Here is a 9,362-nt window from a genome sequence, read left to right on the forward strand (position 1 = left end):
AAGTTTTTGATATTCTTTGGAAAAATCAACTTTTTGGAAATTTAGAAAAATGTACCTTTTGTGTAGATAGTGTAGTTTTTCTAGGGTTTATAATTAGTAAAAAAGGGGTTCATGTGGACCCCGAGAAAATCAAGGCCATCCAAGAATGGCCCACTCCTAAAAGTGTTGGAGATATTAGGAGCTTCCATGGTTTGGCAAGCTTCTATAGGAGGTTTGTTCCTAATTTCTCCACACTTGCCTCCCCATTAAATGATTTAGTCAAGAAAAATGTGGAATTTATATGGGGAGAGAAACAAGAAAATGCCTTCATAACTTTAAAGCATAAGCTTACTCATGCACCACTTCTAGCTCTACCAGATTTTTCAAAAACTTTTGAGTTAGAATGTGATGCTTCTGGAGTTGGCATAGGTGCGGTTTTGTTACAGGGTGGGCACCCTATTGCATATTTCAGTGAAAAACTCAAAGGTGCCTCTCTTAACTACCCTACCTATGACAAGGAGCTTTATGCTTTGGTTAGGGCCCTTCAAACTTGGGAACACTACCTTATTCCCAAAGAATTTGTCATTCATAGTGACCATGAGTCACTTAAATATTTGAGGGGCCAAGGCAAGCTAAACAAAAGGCATGCTAAGTGGGTAGAGTTCTTAGAACAATTTCCATATGTGATTAAATACAAGAAAGGGAAAAATAATGTTGTGGCTGATGCCCTTTCTAGGAGACACACTTTGTTAATCTCCCTTGGATCTCAAATCTTGGGATTTAATCACATTAAGGAATTGTATACTAATGATCTCGAATTCAAAGAAAATTATACCCAATGCTTAGCAAAGCCTCAAGGAGGTTTCTATATTTCTGAGGGGTACTTATATAAAGAGGGAAGAATTTGTATACCCCAAGGATCTATAAGAAAACTCCTTGTTCAAGAAAGTCATGAGGGTGGTCTCATGGGGCACTTTGGAGTTGAAAAGACTCTAAGTTTTCTAAAAGAAAAATTCTTTTGGCCCCATATGAGAAGGGATGTTGAGAGGTTTTGCTCTAGATGTATATCTTGTTTACAAGCAAAGTCTAAAGTAATGCCTCATGGCATCTATACACCCTTGCCTGTTGCTAACTCTCCATGGGTTGATATCAGTATGTGATAGAAGAAGTAGGAGAAATGAAGATGTGAACTCCTCCAAGCTTCTTCTAGGCACGGATCTTCTTCAAAGGAGATGTAGACCGAATGAATGGAAGCTCAAAATGGAAGAGGAATTGCGGATTAGATGACCTAATCCATAGAAGGAAGTATCCAAGCTCAAGCTACAAGGGATTGCACACTTCAAAGGGAAGGAAACTAGGTTTTCCTAAGGAATTTGAAGGCACTCTCTAAAGCTCTCTCTCTTGGAATTTCGGTGACTCTTGAATGGCTGAATTCAATTCAGATATCTCATATATTCAAAAGTGTTTACAAAAGGTGGGAAAAGATACACTTATAGGAAGCAATTAGGTTAACTTTGGGCGGCAATTTCAAATCAACCAAATTGGCGCCTAGTTTGAATTTCAAGTTTGAATTTGAAATTCAAACTTTGGCTTCCAACGTGACTAATTCAGATGCTACCCTCATTTAGGAGTCATTTAGAAGTGATTTGAGGTGAATTTGGAGCTCACATGGCTGGATCCATCCCATGCAATCCATGTGACTCAAATTCAACTCAAATTACTTCTAAATGATGTCTAAATGAAACCTAATTCTCCTATTAATGTTTTCTTCATATAATCCTATTCTAATGACCAAAATACAATGGTCTAATGAATACAATCAATAGGAAATATTACAAGGAAAATAATGAGCCCAATATTGGGTACCAAAAGCCCAAAGGCCCATGAAACCCAAAACTAGGCCCAACTAGCCTAAACCCTAATCTATGGTCAAAATACAAGACCAACATGAAAATAGATTCCTAACTAAGAAAGTACAATTAAACATGGTGTATAATCAATTAAGCCCAAGTAAGAAGCACCCTAGGCCCACCAAGCCCATTGGGCCCACTAAGCTCTGAAGCAGTCAAATCTTCAAGTAACCTCCTGGCCATAGCTCTAGTGGTTGGGCCTTTAGCCCATGCTCTTCCATCATTCCCTCCCTCTTGAGAAGGATTCGTCCTCGAATCTGAAGACTCTTCCTCATCATCACTAGCACCTACAAAAGGTTTAAGATCACTGACATTAAAAGTGGTGCTGACTCCATAGTCAGAGGGTAAATCAAGTCTATAGGCGTTATCATTGATACGCTGTAAGACCTGAAAGGGACCATCTCCTCTAGGACTGAGTTTAGACTTCCTTTGATTTGGAAAACGTTCTTTTCTTAAATGAAGCCAAACCCAATCACCTTCCTCGAAGATCATAGACTTCTTGCCTTTACTTCCTTGTTTTGCATATTTCTCATTTTGATTTTGAATATGAATTTTAATCCTTTCATGAAGTTTCTTAACAAAATCAGCCCTTGAAGCCCCTTCCTTATGAATGAAATGTTCAACATTAGGAAGAGGTATCAAGTCCAAAGGAGTTAAAGGATTAAACCCATAAACAGCCTCAAAAGGAGAAATATTGGTAGTTTTATGAACTACCCTATTGTAGGCAAATTCAATATGAGGTAAAAACTCATCCCAAGATTTGTGATTACCCTTTAGGACTGCCCTAAGCATAGTAGACAGAGATCTATTCACTACCTCAGTTTGGCCATCTGTTTGAGGATGACAAGTAGTTGAAAAGAGGAGTTTAGTTCATAGTCTTGACCATAAGACACGCCAAAAATGGCTTAGAAACTTTGTATCTCTATCTGAAACTATAGTTTTAGGAAGCCCATGAAGTTTAACCACATCTCTAAAGAAGAGTTTTGCAATGTTGCTTGCATCATCTACTTTGTGGCATGGAATAAAATGAGCCATTTTACTAAAACGGTCCACTACCACAAAAATAGAATCCATTCCCCTTTGGGTTCTAGGTAAACCTAGCACAAAATCCATGCTAATATCCACCCAAGGAGAAGAAGCAACAGGCAAAGGTGTGTATGTTCCATGAGGCATTACTTTAGACTTAGCTTGTAAACAAGCTAAACATCTAAAACAATGCCTTTGGACATCTTTTCGCATATGGGGCCAATAAAATTTTTCTTTTAGCAAACTAAGGGTTTTATCAACACCAAAGTGCCCCATAAGCCCACCTTCATGACTCTCTTTAATTAATAGTTTCCTAATGGATCCTTGGGGTATACACAATCTTCCTTCTTTGTATAAATACCCCTCAGCCATATAGAAACCATCAAAAGCTTTTTGTTGACATTTTTTATAATTAACACCAAATTCAAGATCTTCTTCATACAATTCCCTAATATTATCAAATCCAAGAATTTGAGTTCCTAGAGACACAAGCAAGGTATGTCTCCTAGATAAAGCATCAGCTACAACATTGGATTTTCCTTTCTTGAATTTAATAATATATGGAAATTGCTCAAGAAACTCTAACCATTTGGCATGTCTCTTATTTAATTTACCTTGACCTCTTAAATATTTAAGTGACTCATGGTCACTATGGATGACAAACTCTTTGGACACAAGATAGTGCTCCCAAGTTTGTAAAGCTCTAACCAAGGCATACAACTCCTTATCATAGGTAGGGTAATTGAGGGAGGCACCTTTTAGTTTTTCACTAAAATATGCAATGGGGTGTCCTCCTTGCAATAACACAGCTCCTATGCCAACTCCTGATGCATCACATTCTAGCTCAAAAGTCTTTTCAAAATTAGGTAGAGCTAAAATGGGTGCATTAGTAAGTTGATCTTTAAGTAATTGAAATGCTTGGTCATGCTTGGAAGTCCATTCAAATAAAATATCTTTTTTGACAAGCTCATTCAAGGGTGAAGCAATGCTAGAGAAGTTAGGTACAAATCTTCTATAAAAACTTGCTAAACCATGAAAACTCCTAACTTCACTAACATTTTTAGGCTTTGGCCACTCTTGAATGGCTTTAATTTTCTCGGGATCCACTTGAACCCCATTTTTGCTTATAATGAACCCTAGGAAAACCACATGATCCACACAAAAAGTACATTTTTCAAGATTTGCAAATAATTGGTTTTCCCTAAGGATCATCATAACTTCTCTAAGATGTCCTAAATGATCATCTTGAGACCTACTATAGATTAATATATCATCAAAATAAACAACCACAAATTTTCCTATACATTCTCTCAAAACATGATTCATAAGCCTCATGAATGTACTTGGTGCATTAGTTAAACCAAAAGGCATAACTAACCACTCATATAATCCAAATTTGGTTTTAAAAGCAGTTTTCCACTCATCACCCTTTTTAATTCTTATTTGGTGATAACCACTTTTAAGATCAATTTTAGAAAATATGGAAGCCCCATGTAACTCATCAAGCATATCATCAAGTCTAGGGATTGGGTGCCTGTACTTGATTGTGATATTGTTAATGGCCCTACAATCACAACACATTCTCCATTTTCCATCTTTCTTGGGCACTAACAATACAGGCACAGCACAGGGACTCAAACTCTTTTGTACCCAACCCTTATTCAATAATTCATGGACTTGATTCTCGATCTCTTTAGTTTCTTGAGGATTTGTCCTATAGGCTGGTCTATTGGGTAGACTAACCCCAGGCACAAAATCAATTTGATGTTCTATACCCCTAAAAGGAGGAAGGCCTTGTGGACCTTCACTAGGGAATATATCATCAAATTCTTTTAATAAATGAGAAACTTGAGGAGATAAAGAATTAAGTTCAATACTTAAATTATGACACTGAAGCATACCTTTACAAAGAAGAATGTAAGAAGGTTTTTCAACAATCAAAGTTTCTTTTAAAGGTTCTTGTTGAATTCCTTCTTTTGGAAAAGATTTTTCATCCTTCTTTGAAAACTTATGCTTCTTTTCCTTCTTTTCTTTTTTTTTTTATTCAAGTTTTTTTTTTCTTCTTCTCTTTTCTTTTTCATTTGTACTTGATCCTCTATCACTTGTGAAGGAGACAAAGGATGAAGTACAAATTTCTTTTCTTTATGAGTGAAAGTAATTTCATTGGTAAGGCCATTGTGCATGGTTTTCTTGTCAAATTGCCATGGCCTTCCCAACAAAATATGACAAGCTTCCATTGGAACTATGTCACAAACCACTTGGTCTTCATAGTTACCAATAGAGAACTTGACTTTCACTTGTTGATTAACATTAATATCCCCATCTTCATTAATCCAATGAAGTTGATATGGTTTCGGATGAGGAATAATAGTAAGACCAAGCTTCTCCACCAACCTTGTGCTACAACAGTTGCAACAAGACCCACTATCTACAATGAGAGAACAAGCATTGTCTAAAACTTTACACCTTGTGTGAAAAATGTTCTCCCTTTGTGAAAGATGAGACTCATTAGGTTGGCTTCCTAGAAGCCTTCTAATCATGAGAAGTTGACCATCACAAGGATATGCACTTTCAATGGAATGGTCTTCCTCACTTGATTCACTATCACTTGAAGTAGTGGAACTAGATTCATCAACACTACTATAAATGTCTTGCCCCTTCAAAATCATCACTTTTTTAGTTGGGCATTGAGAGGCTATGTGTCCTCTCCCAAGACACTTAAAGCATTTGATATCACTAGTTTTGCTACTAGAAGTGACAATATTTTTATTTTTATCATTTTCTTTTTCTTTTTCTTTTTCTTTTTCTTTGCCAAATTTCTTAGAGGAATCAAAGTGACCCTCCCTCTTGTAATCTTTCTTAACATAAGAGCTAGATTGAGTTTTACCTTTAAAAGAGGATTTTCTCAAATTTTGTTGTTCCACCCTTATACAAAGTTGGACCAAATCATCAAGGTCCCTATAAGGGAGTAACTCAACTCTATCTCTTATGTCAAAATTAAGACCACTTAGAAATCTAGCAATGGTCAATCTTTCTTCTTCCCTTATCCCAGCCCTCATGAGATATAACTCCATCTTTTGCCTATACTCCTCAACACTCATACCCTTTTGTTGGAGTCTTTGGAGCTTATCCATAAGCTCCCTACTATAATAAGAAGGAATGTGCCTTCTTCTCATAGCACTCCTCAATTCATTCCAATAAGTGATGGGAGGATCATTGTGAAGTCTTCTCTCTCTTTCCAAGGATGTCCACCAATACATGGCTTGTCCTTGAAAAGCTAGGGTGGCCAAAGGAACTTTTCTTTCCTCACCTACTTGATGACAAGTGAAGATTTGCTCCACTTTCATCTCCCAATCCAAGTAGGTGTCTACATTATCTTTTCCATGAAAGTAAGGGAGATCAACCCTTGATTCCCTCACTTTGTGTTCTTTAATGACTCTCCTAGGTGTTGGTTGATAGTAAGCATCCATATGCATACTACCATCATTATCTTGGTTTTGAGAATCATTGGAGCTCTTGGTTGAGCTCCTAGAAGAACCTTTTGGACTTTTATTTTTATTTAAACTTTTTAAAAGTTTTTCTTCTCTTTGCTTAATCTTTTGGATTTCTTGTTCCAAAGCCATGATTTGTACTTCTTTTTCAAGTTTCTCTTTTTGTTTTTGAAGCATCTCATCATTTTTCCAAAGTTTTAGTGCTTCAACCTCCTTGACAATTCTTTCAAAGCTTTTAGGAGTATCAAAGTCACTACTACCTTGAGAATGATGACTCATGGTTAAGCAAAAGAATTTGTATGCTATGCAAAAAGTTATAAAATGTTTTTGGTATTTTCTAGGAATGGAAAATAGCACTTGGAAGTCTAAGTGTACAAGTTGCACTATCAAGGGAGGTGAGCTACAAAGAGCCACTTAATAACCAAGCCTTTTCAAGTGGAAATCACTAAACTCCTTTGTGGTACTTCCAATTCCTCAAAACTTTTCACAAAAATTTTTGTATGCTTTTTCACAATTGGTTTGTTTTTAACACTTAACTAAACGTGAACAAATAAAACTACACAATTCTAGACGTTTATAGGCAACAAAGTAAAGCAATTAAGTACAAGAAAACTTGAAAGAAACAAGTTAAGCAACTAGTCGGATATCCTAAGTGGAAGCTTGAAACATATGAAATTTTCAAGCCACTTCCACTAGTACTACACGTGAGAGTCTATCAAGGATGTAGATATACCTGACCAGCTTCTTAATACTCCCTCCAAGCTTTACAAATTGGTTTAAAAATACAAGAGAATTGACAAAAATTAAACTAGCCTAAAAAACAATAAAGTGGCGGCTTTGGTGACCAATTAGTGGCGTTTTTGTGTTCAACTTTTCTAACACTTAACCAAGTGTTTAATCCACCACTAATCCTTCAATATGCTGCTCCTGGACCTGCAAAAGAAACACAACAAAGAGGTTAAGGTGGCTTCCTCACAAGGTGAAGGAATTGGTCACTCAAGTGAAGGAGATTTAGGATGATTTTGGTCACTAAATTAGGTCAAATTTGGTGATTATAGTGTCCAAAATTTTTCCTACTCTTTGTTGAGCAATGCTTGATCCTTGAGCAAGGATTTAAGGCCACTTCCAGCACAGGAAATTATTGAAAGAAAACTAGACAAGCAACAAAGCACAATTTGGAAAGCTTATACCAAAATTAAGAGTAATATGTGTATATGACAAGACTCAAAGAAGTTCAACAAGTAAAACTGAAAATTAAGACTCCAAATAAAAGCTAGCACTCAGAGAGAAGAGTTCCTAGATAGGTAATAGAATAGATGAACAAAACAAAAAAAATTTGAAGACAATTGGACAAGTATAGCAAAAGTAGTAGCCAAAATAATAACAAAGGAATCAAGTAGGTTTTTCAATTTGTATACCTCTCGGCTTTTTCCTTTTAATTTTCTTTCTCTATTTTTTTTTTAATTCTTTCTTTTTCCAGTATCAAATTAAGAGTCCAGAGAGTATATTTGCCTTTTGTTTCAAAATTTTTAAAGATTCCAAGCTATAGAAACCGAGAATACAAAACAGCCAAAAATTAGGTCAAATTTCAAGTAACTTGAATAACTAGTGCACTAGTCTTTAGGTTTTTGGTTTGGATCCCTTTGAACTCTTTTCTTTTTGATCTTTTGAACAATTTAGGCTCTGTTTTATCTCTGTTTTCAGCCTCTAATTTTTTTTAAAATTTGAATCCACAAGAAGAGTGCACTAGAAGTAGGTTTACACTTGAAATTTTTGAGTCACAAAATTTTTATAAGTTTTTCAATGGAATGTGATTTGAAAACTTAAGAACATAATAGAAACCTAACTCTAAAGAAACTTACTAGAACTAATAGCAAGTTATGAACACAATAAGGCAAAAGAAAAAGCACATATAGGAGGCAAGAACAATAGGTAAACCGAAAGCAATATATGGACACAAAACTCAAAATAAAACTAGGTTAAACATGCTATTCAAGGAATTTGCAACAAGTAAGGACTAAACACAAACTTCTAAGACAAAACAAAGATTTAAAAACAAAATCTAAATGCAATGCATGAGGTCCAATCACGGACACATACAAGGAATGGAGAGACTCAAAATAAACTCAAAATTAGCACAAAGCAAAAAGTTCCTACAAGTTGATTATGGAAGAAAATTCAAAACAATCAACAATGGATCTATGAACTCAATAGCATCAAAATATAGATCCGAATTGAAACTCAATTAAGACAAACATAACAACACAAAGAACACAAAATATTCGGACCAAAAACTCAAGAACACTTATCTCCTTGAAGACCTTGCTCTTGATACCAAAAATGATAGAAGAAGTAGGAGAAATGAAGATGTGAACTCCTCCAAGCTTCTTCTAGGCACGGATCTTCTTCAAAGGAGATGTAGACCGAATGAATGGAAGCTCAAAATGGAAGAGGAATTGCGGATTAGATGACCTAATCCATAGAAGGAAGTATCCAAGCTCAAGCTACAAGGGATTGCACACTTCAAAGGGAAGGAAACTAGGTTTTCCTAAGGAATTTGAAGGCACTCTCTAAAGCTCTCTCTCTTGGAATTTCGGTGACTCTTGAATGGCTGAATTCAATTCAGATATCTCATATATTCAAAAGTGTTTACAAAAGGTGGGAAAATATACACTTATAGGAAGCAATTAGGTTAACTTTGGGCGGCAATTTCAAATCAACCAAATTGGCGCCTAGTTTGAATTTCAAGTTTGAATTTGAAATTCAAACTTTGGCTTCCAACGTGACTAATTCAGATGCTACCCTCATTTAGGAGTCATTTAGAAGTGATTTGAGGTGAATTTGGAGCTCACATGGCCGGATCCATCCCATGCAATCCATGTGACTCAAATTCAACTCAAATTACTTCTAAATGATGTCTAAATGAAACCTAATTCTCCTATTAATGTTTTCTTCA

This window comes from Cajanus cajan, chromosome 1, assembly GCF_000230855.2.
Source record: "Cajanus cajan strain Asha chromosome 1, NIPB_CcT2T_4, whole genome shotgun sequence".
NCBI classification, from domain to species: Eukaryota; Viridiplantae; Streptophyta; class Magnoliopsida; order Fabales; family Fabaceae; genus Cajanus; species Cajanus cajan.